The sequence below is a fragment of the Coregonus clupeaformis genome, unplaced genomic scaffold (genome assembly GCF_020615455.1).
Source record: "Coregonus clupeaformis isolate EN_2021a unplaced genomic scaffold, ASM2061545v1 scaf4257, whole genome shotgun sequence".
NCBI classification, from domain to species: Eukaryota; Metazoa; Chordata; class Actinopteri; order Salmoniformes; family Salmonidae; genus Coregonus; species Coregonus clupeaformis.
The window spans coordinates 1-17,494 of NW_025537711.1; the positions used below are offsets into that span (position 1 = coordinate 1).

Genomic DNA, 17,494 nt, shown 5'->3' on the forward strand with positions numbered 1-17,494 from the left:
GCTACAGTATCCAGCCACAGCCACAGTTGTTCCTGTCTACCCTGCACCAGGACTGGTTCCATGGCTGCCATCACTACAGGGAGTATTACCTTCAGCCACCCTACATGTATGGACTTCAGCAAACTTGAGGCCACAGACAGAGTTGACATGTTTGACCATGGACTACTGACTGATTTCACAGACTTTCACAAGACAATTAGCAGACTATGCATATAGATCATTAAAACTGATGGACTGTTGACAATAGTATGAGAAAAAGACTGCTTATGGACTGTTTATACAGCTGGTCAACAGATATGGACTGTGAATATAATTTCTTGGTTCTATTTGAACTGTGAACTTTGACCTCTGCTCAAGGACTAGCTTACAGAAGAGGATTTTCTACGTCCAGTGCTTATAGACTGTTTAAGAAGATAATGTTGGTAATGTTGGGACAACATTTATTTTTGTCGGGGAGAGTGTGACAGGTTAAAGGACATATTCATAGCCTGTTATACACTAAAAAAGTATTAGTAAGTTCATGGTATGTAAGGATCTTAAAATATCTAAGGTTAAAAAAGGGAATGCATCCAGTACTAGTTCATAGAGATTGATAAAATGCATAAATGTGTTTAAAATCCGTCAAGAGTCAAAGGGGTTAATATTGTAAGAGGAATGTGTAAATGTTATATTGACTACTTTATTTTTGTGGTGCCTAATTTAAGGGGTAAAAGTGTTCATCTGTGATCTACTAAATGCTCTTAATCTATGAGCCTGAGATCGATTGCTCTGGTCTCCACCCAACTTCCTGGGAAATCGCGGTCTTTTTCTCATTACACTAAATTTGTCAGTGAGGAAACATAACTGCGTCACGTTCGTGATTATTTCTTCCCTTTTTCAGGTACGTTATTGATATGAAATCGAGTTAATTTGAATGTAGACAACTTGCTAACCTGTGAAGAGAGTTTAAGGTATGTGTTAGTAACATCTTGAGTAAGTTAGAGTTAAGTTGAAGAGAGTTATTAGGTGCGTGTGTGACTGTAATCTGGTTGGTTGCAGCGATATAGCTTCGTACTGAGAGTAGCTGCCATTTATGCTAATTGTGAATGAATATGTGCGTTGTTAATAATATATTTGGGGTTATTTGTATAATGTGTTTGAATACTTTTGTTGACATGGTTGATAAATGTAGTTATGGGTTACTGAGCTAAAGCTACTTTGTGTTTGACAGTTATATTGAAACATTTGTATATGTTTTAGTGAATTACAGTTTAAGTGCTGTTGTGACTTGAATAAGCTTTGTACCCTGCAAATCTCTGGTTCCTGTAGATCTGTTGTTCTGTATAATGTGGTATTTTTGTAAAAAGATTACACTAAATTTGTCAGTGAGGAAACATAACTGCGTCCGGTCGTACCCCCCCTTGGAACCAGCTGAGCTACAGAGGACCATTATCCATCCGTCTAGCTCTATAGGCCAAGGTAGCATAGATTACAGGTGTGTCGTCAAGCCATAGGTCACAGGTGAGATCCCTCTATAAACCCTAAAAAATAACAACACCATTGTCATAAATAACTATTAAGCCATTTGCTAAGATTTCCACCATTTTGACATGTGGACCTGTTGTCACTCTTACCCTGACGGTTGTCGATACCTCCGGAAACTATTTGGGTCTTATCTGATGTCTTTTACAATTCATGTCAGAATGGCCATATTCTGAAGACACTCTAGCACACAATCAATTAGGATTTACTTTGCTTTTCCCATTGAAGGCCATATTGAGGTTAAATCCATGACTGGAGTTTTTAATTGATAAAAACCAATGACCATCTCATGTTGAACATGCAAGTCACTATGGTGCATTTATTGGTCTCTGTGGCGCTCTCGGGAGGCCATGCCTATGTCTACTTTTACCCGATAGCCTTTATCCCCATACCAAAAGTGCATCTGTAGTCAGGATGGCCGAGCGGTCTAAGGCGCTGCGTTAAGGTCGCAGTCTCTCCTGGAGGCGTGGGTTCAAATCCCACTTCTGACAATTTTTTAACGCCTCTCAAAGAGGAGTGACGCTGCTTTGTTGTGAAAATAAGATGATAAAATAACTACACACAGTGAAATAACCAGTAGTCATAAACACTCTCTCATTGAAACATTCTGCTCTTGGGCAAATATCTAAGAAAATTAAAAAGAAGCAATACTTCATAAAAATGAACGTGGGGAACATTGCATTACATAAAGTGATGACATTATTATGAGTTACTACATTATCTGTTAGTTATTACATTATCTTTTGCTGAAGACTATGCCTGCAGGGCCCTTCACTTGTAACCCCCTCTTGTTTTTCTTGGTATAGTTGTCGTGGCCGAGTGGTTAAGGCGATGGACTAGAAATCCATTGGGATTTTCCCGCGCAGGTTCGAATCCTGCCGACAACGGCTTTGCATTATGGTGACCCCTCCCTAGGTTGAAGTTTGGTCATCTTGCTTATACCAATCACATCCTCTCAGATCTCTTCATGTAGACAGGGTTTAGTGGTCCATTTGGGATTGTGCCGCAGGATGTCTATCCCACCCTCATTATAATAATAAGATAATATGCCATTTAGCAGACGCTTTTATCCAAAGCGACTTACAGTCATGCGTGCATACATTTTTTTCTTGTGTATGGGTGGTCCCGGGGATCAAACCCACTACCCTGGCGTTACAAGCGCCGTGCTCTACCAGCTGAGCTACAGAGGACCATTATCCATCCGTCTAGCTCTATAGGCCAAGGTAGCATAGATTACAGGTGTGTCGTCAAGCCATAGGTCACAGGTGAGATCCCTCTATAAACCCTAAAAAAGAACAACACCATTGTCATAAATAACTATTAAGCCATTTGCTAAGATTTCCACCATTTTGACATGTGGACCTGTTGTCACTCTTACCCTGACGGTTGTCGATACCTCCGGAAACTATTTGGGTCTTATCTGATGTCTTTTACAATTCATGTCAGAATGGCCATATTCTGAAGACACTCTAGCACACAATCAATTAGGATTTACTTTGCTTTTCCCATTGAAGGCCATATTGAGGTTAAATCCATGACTGGAGTTTTTAATTGATAAAAACCAATGACCATCTCATGTTGAACATGCAAGTCACTATGGTGCATTTATTGGTCTCTGTGGCGCTCTCGGGAGGCCATGCCTATGTCTACTTTTACCCGATAGCCTTTATCCCCATACCAAAAGTGCATCTGTAGTCAGGATGGCCGAGCGGTCTAAGGCGCTGCGTTAAGGCGCTGCGTTAAGGTCGCAGTCTCTCCTGGAGGTGTGGGTTCAAATCCCACTTCTGACAATTTTTTAACGCCTCTCAAAGAGGAGTGACGCTGCTTTGTTGTGAAAATAAGATGATAAAATAACTACACACAGTGAAATAACCAGTAGTCATAAACACTCTCTCATTGAAACATTCTGCTCTTGGGCAAATATCTAAGAAAATTAAAAAGAAGCAATACTTCATAAAAATGAACGTGGGGAACATTGCATTACATAAAGTGATGACATTATTATGAGTTACTACATTATCTGTTAGTTATTACATGATCTTTTGCTGAAGACTATGCCTGCAGGGCCCTTCACTTGTAAACCCCCTCTTGTTCTTCTTTTTATAGTTGTCGTGGCCGAGTGGTTAAGGCGATGGACTAGAAATCCATTGGGATTTTCCTGCGCAGGTTCGAATCCTGCCGACATCGGCTTTGCATTATGGTGACCCCTCCCTAGGTTGAAGTTTGGTCATCTTGCTTATACCAATCACATCCTCTCAGATCTCTTCATGTAGACAGGGTTTAGTGGTCCATTTGGGATTGTGCCGCAGGATGTCTATCCCACCCTCATTATAATAATAAGAAAATATGCCATTTAGCAGACGCTTTTATCCAAAGCGACTTACAGTCATGCGTGCATACATTTTTTTCTTGTGTATGGGTGGTCCCGGGGATCAAACCCACTACCCTGGCGTTACAAGCGCCGTGCTCTACCAGCTGAGCTACAGAGGACCATTATCCATCCGTCTAGCTCTATAGGCCAAGGTAGCATAGATTACAGGTGTGTCGTCAAGCCATAGGTCACAGGTGAGATCCCTCTATAAACCCTAAAAAATAACAACACCATTGTCATAAATAACTATTAAGCCATTTGCTAAGATTTCCACCATTTTGACATGTGGACCTGTTGTCACTCTTACCCTGACGGTTGTCGATACCTCCGGAAACTATTTGGGTCTTATCTGATGTCTTTTACAATTCATGTCAGAATGGCCATATTCTGAAGACACTCTAGCACACAATCAATTAGGATTTACTTTGCTTTTCCCATTGAAGGCCATATTGAGGTTAAATCCATGACTGGAGTTTTTAATTGATAAAAACCAATGACCATCTCATGTTGAACATGCAAGTCACTATGGTGCATTTATTGGTCTCTGTGGCGCTCTCGGGAGGCCATGCCTATGTCTACTTTTACCCGATAGCCTTTATCCCCATACCAAAAGTGCATCTGTAGTCAGGATGGCCGAGCGGTCTAAGGCGCTGCGTTAAGGTCGCAGTCTCTCCTGGAGGCGTGGGTTCAAATCCCACTTCTGACAGTTTTTTAACGCCTCTCAAAGAGGAGTGACGCTGCTTTGTTGTGAAAATAAGATGATAAAATAACTACACACAGTGAAATAACCAGTAGTCATAAACACTCTCTCATTGAAACATTCTGCTCTTGGGCAAATATCTAAGAAAATTAAAAAGAAGCAATACTTCATAAAAATGAACGTGGGGAACATTGCATTACATAAAGTGATGACATTATTATGAGTTACTACATTATCTGTTAGTTATTACATGATCTTTTGCTGAAGACTATGCCTGCAGGGCCCTTCACTTGTAACCCCCCTCTTGTTTTTCTTTTTATAGTTGTCGTGGCCGAGTGGTTAAGGCGATGGACTAGAAATCCATTGGGATTTTCCCGCGCAGGTTCGAATCCTGCCGACAACGGCTTTGCATTATGGTGACCCCTCCCTAGGTTGAAGTTTGGTCATCTTGCTTATACCAATCACATCCTCTCAGATCTCTTCATGTAGACAGGGTTTAGTGGTCCATTTGGGATTGTGCCGCAGGATGTCTATCCCACCCTCATTATAATAATAAGATAATATGCCATTTAGCAGACGCTTTTATCCAAAGCGACTTACAGTCATGCGTGCATACATTTTTTTCTTGTGTATGGGTGGTCCCGGGGATCAAACCCACTACCCTGGCGTTACAAGCGCCGTGCTCTACCAGCTGAGCTACAGAGGACCATTATCCATCCGTCTAGCTCTATAGGCCAAGGTAGCATAGATTACAGGTGTGTCGTCAAGCCATAGGTCACAGGTGAGATCCCTCTATAAACCCTAAAAAATAACAACACCATTGTCATAAATAACTATTAAGCCATTTGCTAAGATTTCCACCATTTTGACATGTGGACCTGTTGTCACTCTTACCCTGACGGTTGTCGATACCTCCGGAAACTATTTGGGTCTTATCTGATGTCTTTTACAATTCATGTCAGAATGGCCATATTCTGAAGACACTCTAGCACACAATCAATTAGGATTTACTTTGCTTTTCCCATTGAAGGCCATATTGAGGTTAAATCCATGACTGGAGTTTTTAATTGATAAAAACCAATGACCATCTCATGTTGAACATGCAAGTCACTATGGTGCATTTATTGGTCTCTGTGGCGCTCTCGGGAGGCCATGCCTATGTCTACTTTTACCCGATAGCCTTTATCCCCATACCAAAAGTGCATCTGTAGTCAGGATGGCCGAGCGGTCTAAGGCGCTGCGTTAAGGTCGCAGTCTCTCCTGGAGGCGTGGGTTCAAATCCCACTTCTGACAATTTTTTAACGCCTCTCAAAGAGGAGTGACGCTGCTTTGTTGTGAAAATAAGATGATAAAATAACTACACACAGTGAAATAACCAGTAGTCATAAACACTCTCTCATTGAAACATTCTGCTCTTGGGCAAATATCTAAGAAAATTAAAAAGAAGCAATACTTCATAAAAATGAACGTGGGGAACATTGCATTACATAAAGTGATGACATTATTATGAGTTACTACATTATCTGTTAGTTATTACATGATCTTTTGCTGAAGACTATGCCTGCAGGGCCCTTCACTTGTAACCCCCCTCTTGTTTTTCTTTTTATAGTTGTCGTGGCCGAGTGGTTAAGGCGATGGACTAGAAATCCATTGGGATTTTCCCGCGCAGGTTCGAATCCTGCCGACAACGGCTTTGCATTATGGTGACCCCTCCCTAGGTTGAAGTTTGGTCATCTTGCTTATACCAATCACATCCTCTCAGATCTCTTCATGTAGACAGGGTTTAGTGGTCCATTTGGGATTGTGCCGCAGGATGTCTATCCCACCCTCATTATAATAATAAGAAAATATGCCATTTAGCAGACGCTTTTATCCAAAGCGACTTACAGTCATGCGTGCATACATTTTTTTCTTGTGTATGGGTGGTCCCGGGGATCAAACCCACTACCCTGGCGTTACAAGCGCCGTGCTCTACCAGCTGAGCTACAGAGGACCATTATCCATCCGTCTAGCTCTATAGGCCAAGGTAGCATAGATTACAGGTGTGTCGTCAAGCCATAGGTCACAGGTGAGATCCCTCTATAAACCCTAAAAAATAACAACACCATTGTCATAAATAACTATTAAGCCATTTGCTAAGATTTCCACCATTTTGACATGTGGACCTGTTGTCACTCTTACCCTGACGGTTGTCGATACCTCCGGAAACTATTTGGGTCTTATCTGATGTCTTTTACAATTCATGTCAGAATGGCCATATTCTGAAGACACTCTAGCACACAATCAATTAGGATTTACTTTGCTTTTCCCATTGAAGGCCATATTGAGGTTAAATCCATGACTGGAGTTTTTAATTGATAAAAACCAATGACCATCTCATGTTGAACATGCAAGTCACTATGGTGCATTTATTGGTCTCTGTGGCGCTCTCGGGAGGCCATGCCTATGTCTACTTTTACCCGATAGCCTTTATCCCCATACCAAAAGTGCATCTGTAGTCAGGATGGCCGAGCGGTCTAAGGCGCTGCGTTAAGGTCGCAGTCTCTCCTGGAGGCGTGGGTTCAAATCCCACTTCTGACAATTTTTTAACGCCTCTCAAAGAGGAGTGACGCTGCTTTGTTGTGAAAATAAGATGATAAAATAACTACACACAGTGAAATAACCAGTAGTCATAAACACTCTCTCATTGAAACATTCTGCTCTTGGGCAAATATCTAAGAAAATTAAAAAGAAGCAATACTTCATAAAAATGAACGTGGGGAACATTGCATTACATAAAGTGATGACATTATTATGAGTTACTACATTATCTGTTAGTTATTACATTATCTTTTGCTGAAGACTATGCCTGCAGGGCCCTTCACTTGTAACCCCCCTCTTGTTTTTCTTTTTATAGTTGTCGTGGCCGAGTGGTTAAGGCGATGGACTAGAAATCCATTGGGATTTTCCCGCGCAGGTTCGAATCCTGCCGACAACGGCTTTGCATTATGGTGACCCCTCCCTAGGTTGAAGTTTGGTCATCTTGCTTATACCAATCACATCCTCTCAGATCTCTTCATGTAGACAGGGTTTAGTGGTCCATTTGGGATTGTGCCGCAGGATGTCTATCCCACCCTCATTATAATAATAAGATAATATGCCATTTAGCAGACGCTTTTATCCAAAGCGACTTACAGTCATGCGTGCATACATTTTTTTCTTGTGTATGGGTGGTCCCGGGGATCAAACCCACTACCCTGGCGTTACAAGCGCCGTGCTCTACCAGCTGAGCTACAGAGGACCATTATCCATCCGTCTAGCTCTATAGGCCAAGGTAGCATAGATTACAGGTGTGTCGTCAAGCCATAGGTCACAGGTGAGATCCCTCTATAAACCCTAAAAAATAACAACACCATTGTCATAAATAACTATTAAGCCATTTGCTAAGATTTCCACCATTTTGACATGTGGACCTGTTGTCACTCTTACCCTGACGGTTGTCGATACCTCCGGAAACTATTTGGGTCTTATCTGATGTCTTTTACAATTCATGTCAGAATGGCCATATTCTGAAGACACTCTAGCACACAATCAATTAGGATTTACTTTGCTTTTCCCATTGAAGGCCATATTGAGGTTAAATCCATGACTGGAGTTTTTAATTGATAAAAACCAATGACCATCTCATGTTGAACATGCAAGTCACTATGGTGCATTTATTGGTCTCTGTGGCGCTCTCGGGAGGCCATGCCTATGTCTACTTTTACCCGATAGCCTTTATCCCCATACCAAAAGTGCATCTGTAGTCAGGATGGCCGAGCGGTCTAAGGCGCTGCGTTAAGGTCGCAGTCTCTCCTGGAGGCGTGGGTTCAAATCCCACTTCTGACAGTTTTTTAACGCCTCTCAAAGAGGAGTGACGCTGCTTTGTTGTGAAAATAAGATGATAAAATAACTACACACAGTGAAATAACCAGTAGTCATAAACACTCTCTCATTGAAACATTCTGCTCTTGGGCAAATATCTAAGAAAATTAAAAAGAAGCAATACTTCATAAAAATGAACGTGGGGAACATTGCATTACATAAAGTGATGACATTATTATGAGTTACTACATTATCTGTTAGTTATTACATGATCTTTTGCTGAAGACTATGCCTGCAGGGCCCTTCACTTGTAACCCCCCTCTTGTTTTTCTTTTTATAGTTGTCGTGGCCGAGTGGTTAAGGCGATGGACTAGAAATCCATTGGGATTTTCCCGCGCAGGTTCGAATCCTGCCGACAACGGCTTTGCATTATGGTGACCCCTCCCTAGGTTGAAGTTTGGTCATCTTGCTTATACCAATCACATCCTCTCAGATCTCTTCATGTAGACAGGGTTTAGTGGTCCATTTGGGATTGTGCCGCAGGATGTCTATCCCACCCTCATTATAATAATAAGAAAATATGCCATTTAGCAGACGCTTTTATCCAAAGCGACTTACAGTCATGCGTGCATACATTTTTTTCTTGTGTATGGGTGGTCCCGGGGATCAAACCCACTACCCTGGCGTTACAAGCGCCGTGCTCTACCAGCTGAGCTACAGAGGACCATTATCCATCCGTCTAGCTCTATAGGCCAAGGTAGCATAGATTACAGGTGTGTCGTCAAGCCATAGGTCACAGGTGAGATCCCTCTATAAACCCTAAAAAATAACAACACCATTGTCATAAATAACTATTAAGCCATTTGCTAAGATTTCCACCATTTTGACATGTGGACCTGTTGTCACTCTTACCCTGACGGTTGTCGATACCTCCGGAAACTATTTGGGTCTTATCTGATGTCTTTTACAATTCATGTCAGAATGGCCATATTCTGAAGACACTCTAGCACACAATCAATTAGGATTTACTTTGCTTTTCCCATTGAAGGCCATATTGAGGTTAAATCCATGACTGGAGTTTTTAATTGATAAAAACCAATGACCATCTCATGTTGAACATGCAAGTCACTATGGTGCATTTATTGGTCTCTGTGGCGCTCTCGGGAGGCCATGCCTATGTCTACTTTTACCCGATAGCCTTTATCCCCATACCAAAAGTGCATCTGTAGTCAGGATGGCCGAGCGGTCTAAGGCGCTGCGTTAAGGTCGCAGTCTCTCCTGGAGGCGTGGGTTCAAATCCCACTTCTGACAGTTTTTTAACGCCTCTCAAAGAGGAGTGACGCTGCTTTGTTGTGAAAATAAGATGATAAAATAACTACACACAGTGAAATAACCAGTAGTCATAAACACTCTCTCATTGAAACATTCTGCTCTTGGGCAAATATCTAAGAAAATTAAAAAGAAGCAATACTTCATAAAAATGAACGTGGGGAACATTGCATTACATAAAGTGATGACATTATTATGAGTTACTACATTATCTGTTAGTTATTACATTATCTTTTGCTGAAGACTATGCCTGCAGGGCCCTTCACTTGTAACCCCCCTCTTGTTTTTCTTTTTATAGTTGTCGTGGCCGAGTGGTTAAGGCGATGGACTAGAAATCCATTGGGATTTTCCCGCGCAGGTTCGAATCCTGCCGACAACGGCTTTGCATTATGGTGACCCCTCCCTAGGTTGAAGTTTGGTCATCTTGCTTATACCAATCACATCCTCTCAGATCTCTTCATGTAGACAGGGTTTAGTGGTCCATTTGGGATTGTGCCGCAGGATGTCTATCCCACCCTCATTATAATAATAAGATAAATATGCCATTTAGCAGACGCTTTTATCCAAAGCGACTTACAGTCATGCGTGCATACATTTTTTTCTTGTGTATGGGTGGTCCCGGGGATCAAACCCACTACCCTGGCGTTACAAGCGCCGTGCTCTACCAGCTGAGCTACAGAGGACCATTATCCATCCGTCTAGCTCTATAGGCCAAGGTAGCATAGATTACAGGTGTGTCGTCAAGCCATAGGTCACAGGTGAGATCCCTCTATAAACCCTAAAAAATAACAACACCATTGTCATAAATAACTATTAAGCCATTTGCTAAGATTTCCACCATTTTGACATGTGGACCTGTTGTCACTCTTACCCTGACGGTTGTCGATACCTCCGGAAACTATTTGGGTCTTATCTGATGTCTTTTACAATTCATGTCAGAATGGCCATATTCTGAAGACACTCTAGCACACAATCAATTAGGATTTACTTTGCTTTTCCCATTGAAGGCCATATTGAGGTTAAATCCATGACTGGAGTTTTTAATTGATAAAAACCAATGACCATCTCATGTTGAACATGCAAGTCACTATGGTGCATTTATTGGTCTCTGTGGCGCTCTCGGGAGGCCATGCCTATGTCTACTTTTACCCGATAGCCTTTATCCCCATACCAAAAGTGCATCTGTAGTCAGGATGGCCGAGCGGTCTAAGGCGCCTGCGTTAAGGTCGCAGTCTCTCCTGGAGGCGTGGGTTCAAATCCCACTTCTGACAGTTTTTTAACGCCTCTCAAAGAGGAGTGACGCTGCTTTGTTGTGAAAATAAGATGATAAAATAACTACACACAGTGAAATAACCAGTAGTCATAAACACTCTCTCATTGAAACATTCTGCTCTTGGGCAAATATCTAAGAAAATTAAAAAGAAGCAATACTTCATAAAAATGAACGTGGGGAACATTGCATTACATAAAGTGATGACATTATTATGAGTTACTACATTATCTGTTAGTTATTACATTATCTTTTGCTGAAGACTATGCCTGCAGGGCCCTTCACTTGTAACCCCCCTCTTGTTTTTCTTTTTATAGTTGTCGTGGCCGAGTGGTTAAGGCGATGGACTAGAAATCCATTGGGATTTTCCCGCGCAGGTTCGAATCCTGCCGACAACGGCTTTGCATTATGGTGACCCCTCCCTAGGTTGAAGTTTGGTCATCTTGCTTATACCAATCACATCCTCTCAGATCTCTTCATGTAGACAGGGTTTAGTGGTCCATTTGGGATTGTGCCGCAGGATGTCTATCCCACCCTCATTATAATAATAAGAAAATATGCCATTTAGCAGACGCTTTTATCCAAAGCGACTTACAGTCATGCGTGCATACATTTTTTTCTTGTGTATGGGTGGTCCCGGGGATCAAACCCACTACCCTGGCGTTACAAGCGCCGTGCTCTACCAGCTGAGCTACAGAGGACCATTATCCATCCGTCTAGCTCTATAGGCCAAGGTAGCATAGATTACAGGTGTGTCGTCAAGCCATAGGTCACAGGTGAGATCCCTCTATAAACCCTAAAAAATAACAACACCATTGTCATAAATAACTATTAAGCCATTTGCTAAGATTTCCACCATTTTGACATGTGGACCTGTTGTCACTCTTACCCTGACGGTTGTCGATACCTCCGGAAACTATTTGGGTCTTATCTGATGTCTTTTACAATTCATGTCAGAATGGCCATATTCTGAAGACACTCTAGCACACAATCAATTAGGATTTACTTTGCTTTTCCCATTGAAGGCCATATTGAGGTTAAATCCATGACTGGAGTTTTTAATTGATAAAAACCAATGACCATCTCATGTTGAACATGCAAGTCACTATGGTGCATTTATTGGTCTCTGTGGCGCTCTCGGGAGGCCATGCCTATGTCTACTTTTACCCGATAGCCTTTATCCCCATACCAAAAGTGCATCTGTAGTCAGGATGGCCGAGCGGTCTAAGGCGCTGCGTTAAGGTCGCAGTCTCTCCTGGAGGCGTGGGTTCAAATCCCACTTCTGACAGTTTTTTAACGCCTCTCAAAGAGGAGTGACGCTGCTTTGTTGTGAAAATAAGATGATAAAATAACTACACACAGTGAAATAACCAGTAGTCATAAACACTCTCTCATTGAAACATTCTGCTCTTGGGCAAATATCTAAGAAAATTAAAAAGAAGCAATACTTCATAAAAATGAACGTGGGGAACATTGCATTACATAAAGTGATGACATTATTATGAGTTACTACATTATCTGTTAGTTATTACATTATCTTTTGCTGAAGACTATGCCTGCAGGGCCCTTCACTTGTAACCCCCCTCTTGTTTTTCTTTTTATAGTTGTCGTGGCCGAGTGGTTAAGGCGATGGACTAGAAATCCATTGGGATTTTCCCGCGCAGGTTCGAATCCTGCCGACAACGGCTTTGCATTATGGTGACCCCTCCCTAGGTTGAAGTTTGGTCATCTTGCTTATACCAATCACATCCTCTCAGATCTCTTCATGTAGACAGGGTTTAGTGGTCCATTTGGGATTGTGCCGCAGGATGTCTATCCCACCCTCATTATAATAATAAGAAAATATGCCATTTAGCAGACGCTTTTATCCAAAGCGACTTACAGTCATGCGTGCATACATTTTTTTCTTGTGTATGGGTGGTCCCGGGGATCAAACCCACTACCCTGGCGTTACAAGCGCCGTGCTCTACCAGCTGAGCTACAGAGGACCATTATCCATCCGTCTAGCTCTATAGGCCAAGGTAGCATAGATTACAGGTGTGTCGTCAAGCCATAGGTCACAGGTGAGATCCCTCTATAAACCCTAAAAAATAACAACACCATTGTCATAAATAACTATTAAGCCATTTGCTAAGATTTCCACCATTTTGACATGTGGACCTGTTGTCACTCTTACCCTGACGGTTGTCGATACCTCCGGAAACTATTTGGGTCTTATCTGATGTCTTTTACAATTCATGTCAGAATGGCCATATTCTGAAGACACTCTAGCACACAATCAATTAGGATTTACTTTGCTTTTCCCATTGAAGGCCATATTGAGGTTAAATCCATGACTGGAGTTTTTAATTGATAAAAACCAATGACCATCTCATGTTGAACATGCAAGTCACTATGGTGCATTTATTGGTCTCTGTGGCGCTCTCGGGAGGCCATGCCTATGTCTACTTTTACCCGATAGCCTTTATCCCCATACCAAAAGTGCATCTGTAGTCAGGATGGCCGAGCGGTCTAAGGCGCTGCGTTAAGGTCGCAGTCTCTCCTGGAGGCGTGGGTTCAAATCCCACTTCTGACAATTTTTTAACGCCTCTCAAAGAGGAGTGACGCTGCTTTGTTGTGAAAATAAGATGATAAAATAACTACACACAGTGAAATAACCAGTAGTCATAAACACTCTCTCATTGAAACATTCTGCTCTTGGGCAAATATCTAAGAAAATTAAAAAGAAGCAATACTTCATAAAAATGAACGTGGGGAACATTGCATTACATAAAGTGATGACATTATTATGAGTTACTACATTATCTGTTAGTTATTACATGATCTTTTGCTGAAGACTATGCCTGCAGGGCCCTTCACTTGTAACCCCCCTCTTGTTTTTCTTTTTATAGTTGTCGTGGCCGAGTGGTTAAGGCGATGGACTAGAAATCCATTGGGATTTTCCCGCGCAGGTTCGAATCCTGCCGACAACGGCTTTGCATTATGGTGACCCCTCCCTAGGTTGAAGTTTGGTCATCTTGCTTATACCAATCACATCCTCTCAGATCTCTTCATGTAGACAGGGTTTAGTGGTCCATTTGGGATTGTGCCGCAGGATGTCTATCCCACCCTCATTATAATAATAAGAAAATATGCCATTTAGCAGACGCTTTTATCCAAAGCGACTTACAGTCATGCGTGCATACATTTTTTTCTTGTGTATGGGTGGTCCCGGGGATCAAACCCACTACCCTGGCGTTACAAGCGCCGTGCTCTACCAGCTGAGCTACAGAGGACCATTATCCATCCGTCTAGCTCTATAGGCCAAGGTAGCATAGATTACAGGTGTGTCGTCAAGCCATAGGTCACAGGTGAGATCCCTCTATAAACCCTAAAAAAATAACAACACCATTGTCATAAATAACTATTAAGCCATTTGCTAAGATTTCCACCATTTTGACATGTGGACCTGTTGTCACTCTTACCCTGACGGTTGTCGATACCTCCGGAAACTATTTGGGTCTTATCTGATGTCTTTTACAATTCATGTCAGAATGGCCATATTCTGAAGACACTCTAGCACACAATCAATTAGGATTTACTTTGCTTTTCCCATTGAAGGCCATATTGAGGTTAAATCCATGACTGGAGTTTTTAATTGATAAAAACCAATGACCATCTCATGTTGAACATGCAAGTCACTATGGTGCATTTATTGGTCTCTGTGGCGCTCTCGGGAGGCCATGCCTATGTCTACTTTTACCCGATAGCCTTTATCCCCATACCAAAAGTGCATCTGTAGTCAGGATGGCCGAGCGGTCTAAGGCGCTGCGTTAAGGTCGCAGTCTCTCCTGGAGGCGTGGGTTCAAATCCCACTTCTGACAGTTTTTTAACGCCTCTCAAAGAGGAGTGACGCTGCTTTGTTGTGAAAATAAGATGATAAAATAACTACACACAGTGAAATAACCAGTAGTCATAAACACTCTCTCATTGAAACATTCTGCTCTTGGGCAAATATCTAAGAAAATTAAAAAGAAGCAATACTTCATAAAAATGAACGTGGGGAACATTGCATTACATAAAGTGATGACATTATTATGAGTTACTACATTATCTGTTAGTTATTACATGATCTTTTGCTGAAGACTATGCCTGCAGGGCCCTTCACTTGTAACCCCCCTCTTGTTTTTCTTTTTATAGTTGTCGTGGCCGAGTGGTTAAGGCGATGGACTAGAAATCCATTGGGATTTTCCCGCGCAGGTTCGAATCCTGCCGACAACGGCTTTGCATTATGGTGACCCCTCCCTAGGTTGAAGTTTGGTCATCTTGCTTATACCAATCACATCCTCTCAGATCTCTTCATGTAGACAGGGTTTAGTGGTCCATTTGGGATTGTGCCGCAGGATGTCTATCCCACCCTCATTATAATAATAAGAAAATATGCCATTTAGCAGACGCTTTTATCCAAAGCGACTTACAGTCATGCGTGCATACATTTTTTTCTTGTGTATGGGTGGTCCCGGGGATCAAACCCACTACCCTGGCGTTACAAGCGCCGTGCTCTACCAGCTGAGCTACAGAGGACCATTATCCATCCGTCTAGCTCTATAGGCCAAGGTAGCATAGATTACAGGTGTGTCGTCAAGCCATAGGTCACAGGTGAGATCCCTCTATAAACCCTAAAAAATAACAACACCATTGTCATAAATAACTATTAAGCCATTTGCTAAGATTTCCACCATTTTGACATGTGGACCTGTTGTCACTCTTACCCTGACGGTTGTCGATACCTCCGGAAACTATTTGGGTCTTATCTGATGTCTTTTACAATTCATGTCAGAATGGCCATATTCTGAAGACACTCTAGCACACAATCAATTAGGATTTACTTTGCTTTTCCCATTGAAGGCCATATTGAGGTTAAATCCATGACTGGAGTTTTTAATTGATAAAAACCAATGACCATCTCATGTTGAACATGCAAGTCACTATGGTGCATTTATTGGTCTCTGTGGCGCTCTCGGGAGGCCATGCCTATGTCTACTTTTACCCGATAGCCTTTATCCCCATACCAAAAGTGCATCTGTAGTCAGGATGGCCGAGCGGTCTAAGGCGCTGCGTTAAGGTCGCAGTCTCTCCTGGAGGCGTGGGTTCAAATCCCACTTCTGACAATTTTTTAACGCCTCTCAAAGAGGAGTGACGCTGCTTTGTTGTGAAAATAAGATGATAAAATAACTACACACAGTGAAATAACCAGTAGTCATAAACACTCTCTCATTGAAACATTCTGCTCTTGGGCAAATATCTAAGAAAATTAAAAAGAAGCAATACTTCATAAAAATGAACGTGGGGAACATTGCATTACATAAAGTGATGACATTATTATGAGTTACTACATTATCTGTTAGTTATTACATGATCTTTTGCTGAAGACTATGCCTGCAGGGCCCTTCACTTGTAACCCCCCTCTTGTTTTTCTTTTTATAGTTGTCGTGGCCGAGTGGTTAAGGCGATGGACTAGAAATCCATTGGGATTTTCCCGCGCAGGTTCGAATCCTGCCGACAACGGCTTTGCATTATGGTGACCCCTCCCTAGGTTGAAGTTTGGTCATCTTGCTTATACCAATCACATCCTCTCAGATCTCTTCATGTAGACAGGGTTTAGTGGTCCATTTGGGATTGTGCCGCAGGATGTCTATCCCACCCTCATTATAATAATAAGATAATATGCCATTTAGCAGACGCTTTTATCCAAAGCGACTTACAGTCATGCGTGCATACATTTTTTTCTTGTGTATGGGTGGTCCCGGGGATCAAACCCACTACCCTGGCGTTACAAGCGCCGTGCTCTACCAGCTGAGCTACAGAGGACCATTATCCATCCGTCTAGCTCTATAGGCCAAGGTAGCATAGATTACAGGTGTGTCGTCAAGCCATAGGTCACAGGTGAGATCCCTCTATAAACCCTAAAAAATAACAACACCATTGTCATAAATAACTATTAAGCCATTTGCTAAGATTTCCACCATTTTGACATGTGGACCTGTTGTCACTCTTACCCTGACGGTTGTCGATACCTCCGGAAACTATTTGGGTCTTATCTGATGTCTTTTACAATTCATGTCAGAATGGCCATATTCTGAAGACACTCTAGCACACAATCAATTAGGATTTACTTTGCTTTTCCCATTGAAGGCCATATTGAGGTTAAATCCATGACTGGAGTTTTTAATTGATAAAAACCAATGACCATCTCATGTTGAACATGCAAGTCACTATGGTGCATTTATTGGTCTCTGTGGCGCTCTCGGGAGGCCATGCCTATGTCTACTTTTACCCGATAGCCTTTATCCCCATACCAAAAGTGCATCTGTAGTCAGGATGGCCGAGCGGTCTAAGGCGCTGCGTTAAGGTCGCAGTCTCTCCTGGAGGCGTGGGTTCAAATCCCACTTCTGACAATTTTTTAACGCCTCTCAAAGAG

The 17,494-nt window shown here is 42.1% G+C and overlaps 25 non-coding genes across 25 annotated transcripts; all 25 read left to right on the top strand.

The window, feature by feature from the left end:
• Positions 1 to 1,929: 1,929 nt before the first annotated feature.
• Positions 1,930 to 2,012, top strand: trnal-aag. Its single transcript has one exon. It is a non-coding gene; the product is annotated as a tRNA-Leu (tRNA).
• Positions 2,013 to 2,326: 314 nt separating this feature from the next.
• trnas-aga lies at positions 2,327 to 2,408 on the top strand. Its single transcript has one exon. It is a non-coding gene; the product is annotated as a tRNA-Ser (tRNA).
• An 807-nt stretch (positions 2,409 to 3,215) lies between these two features.
• trnal-aag lies at positions 3,216 to 3,311 on the top strand. Its single transcript is given in 2 exon segments — positions 3,216 to 3,253; positions 3,267 to 3,311. It is a non-coding gene; the product is annotated as a tRNA-Leu (tRNA).
• A 315-nt stretch (positions 3,312 to 3,626) lies between these two features.
• Positions 3,627 to 3,708, top strand: trnas-aga. Its single transcript has one exon. It is a non-coding gene; the product is annotated as a tRNA-Ser (tRNA).
• Positions 3,709 to 4,515: 807 nt separating this feature from the next.
• trnal-aag lies at positions 4,516 to 4,598 on the top strand. Its single transcript has one exon. It is a non-coding gene; the product is annotated as a tRNA-Leu (tRNA).
• Positions 4,599 to 4,913: 315 nt separating this feature from the next.
• trnas-aga lies at positions 4,914 to 4,995 on the top strand. The gene has a single exon. It is a non-coding gene; the product is annotated as a tRNA-Ser (tRNA).
• Positions 4,996 to 5,802: 807 nt separating this feature from the next.
• trnal-aag lies at positions 5,803 to 5,885 on the top strand. The gene has a single exon. It is a non-coding gene; the product is annotated as a tRNA-Leu (tRNA).
• Positions 5,886 to 6,200: 315 nt separating this feature from the next.
• trnas-aga lies at positions 6,201 to 6,282 on the top strand. The gene has a single exon. It is a non-coding gene; the product is annotated as a tRNA-Ser (tRNA).
• Positions 6,283 to 7,089: 807 nt separating this feature from the next.
• Positions 7,090 to 7,172, top strand: trnal-aag. The gene has a single exon. It is a non-coding gene; the product is annotated as a tRNA-Leu (tRNA).
• Positions 7,173 to 7,487: 315 nt separating this feature from the next.
• trnas-aga lies at positions 7,488 to 7,569 on the top strand. The gene has a single exon. It is a non-coding gene; the product is annotated as a tRNA-Ser (tRNA).
• Positions 7,570 to 8,376: 807 nt separating this feature from the next.
• trnal-aag lies at positions 8,377 to 8,459 on the top strand. Its single transcript has one exon. It is a non-coding gene; the product is annotated as a tRNA-Leu (tRNA).
• Positions 8,460 to 8,774: 315 nt separating this feature from the next.
• trnas-aga lies at positions 8,775 to 8,856 on the top strand. The gene has a single exon. It is a non-coding gene; the product is annotated as a tRNA-Ser (tRNA).
• An 807-nt stretch (positions 8,857 to 9,663) lies between these two features.
• trnal-aag lies at positions 9,664 to 9,746 on the top strand. The gene has a single exon. It is a non-coding gene; the product is annotated as a tRNA-Leu (tRNA).
• A 315-nt stretch (positions 9,747 to 10,061) lies between these two features.
• On the top strand, positions 10,062 to 10,143 carry trnas-aga. Its single transcript has one exon. It is a non-coding gene; the product is annotated as a tRNA-Ser (tRNA).
• Positions 10,144 to 10,951: 808 nt separating this feature from the next.
• trnal-aag lies at positions 10,952 to 11,035 on the top strand. Its single transcript has one exon. It is a non-coding gene; the product is annotated as a tRNA-Leu (tRNA).
• A 315-nt stretch (positions 11,036 to 11,350) lies between these two features.
• On the top strand, positions 11,351 to 11,432 carry trnas-aga. The gene has a single exon. It is a non-coding gene; the product is annotated as a tRNA-Ser (tRNA).
• Positions 11,433 to 12,239: 807 nt separating this feature from the next.
• Positions 12,240 to 12,322, top strand: trnal-aag. The gene has a single exon. It is a non-coding gene; the product is annotated as a tRNA-Leu (tRNA).
• Positions 12,323 to 12,637: 315 nt separating this feature from the next.
• On the top strand, positions 12,638 to 12,719 carry trnas-aga. Its single transcript has one exon. It is a non-coding gene; the product is annotated as a tRNA-Ser (tRNA).
• An 807-nt stretch (positions 12,720 to 13,526) lies between these two features.
• Positions 13,527 to 13,609, top strand: trnal-aag. The gene has a single exon. It is a non-coding gene; the product is annotated as a tRNA-Leu (tRNA).
• A 315-nt stretch (positions 13,610 to 13,924) lies between these two features.
• On the top strand, positions 13,925 to 14,006 carry trnas-aga. Its single transcript has one exon. It is a non-coding gene; the product is annotated as a tRNA-Ser (tRNA).
• An 808-nt stretch (positions 14,007 to 14,814) lies between these two features.
• On the top strand, positions 14,815 to 14,897 carry trnal-aag. The gene has a single exon. It is a non-coding gene; the product is annotated as a tRNA-Leu (tRNA).
• A 315-nt stretch (positions 14,898 to 15,212) lies between these two features.
• trnas-aga lies at positions 15,213 to 15,294 on the top strand. The gene has a single exon. It is a non-coding gene; the product is annotated as a tRNA-Ser (tRNA).
• Positions 15,295 to 16,101: 807 nt separating this feature from the next.
• trnal-aag lies at positions 16,102 to 16,184 on the top strand. Its single transcript has one exon. It is a non-coding gene; the product is annotated as a tRNA-Leu (tRNA).
• A 315-nt stretch (positions 16,185 to 16,499) lies between these two features.
• On the top strand, positions 16,500 to 16,581 carry trnas-aga. Its single transcript has one exon. It is a non-coding gene; the product is annotated as a tRNA-Ser (tRNA).
• An 807-nt stretch (positions 16,582 to 17,388) lies between these two features.
• trnal-aag lies at positions 17,389 to 17,471 on the top strand. The gene has a single exon. It is a non-coding gene; the product is annotated as a tRNA-Leu (tRNA).
• The last annotated feature ends 23 nt before the right edge of the window (positions 17,472 to 17,494 follow it).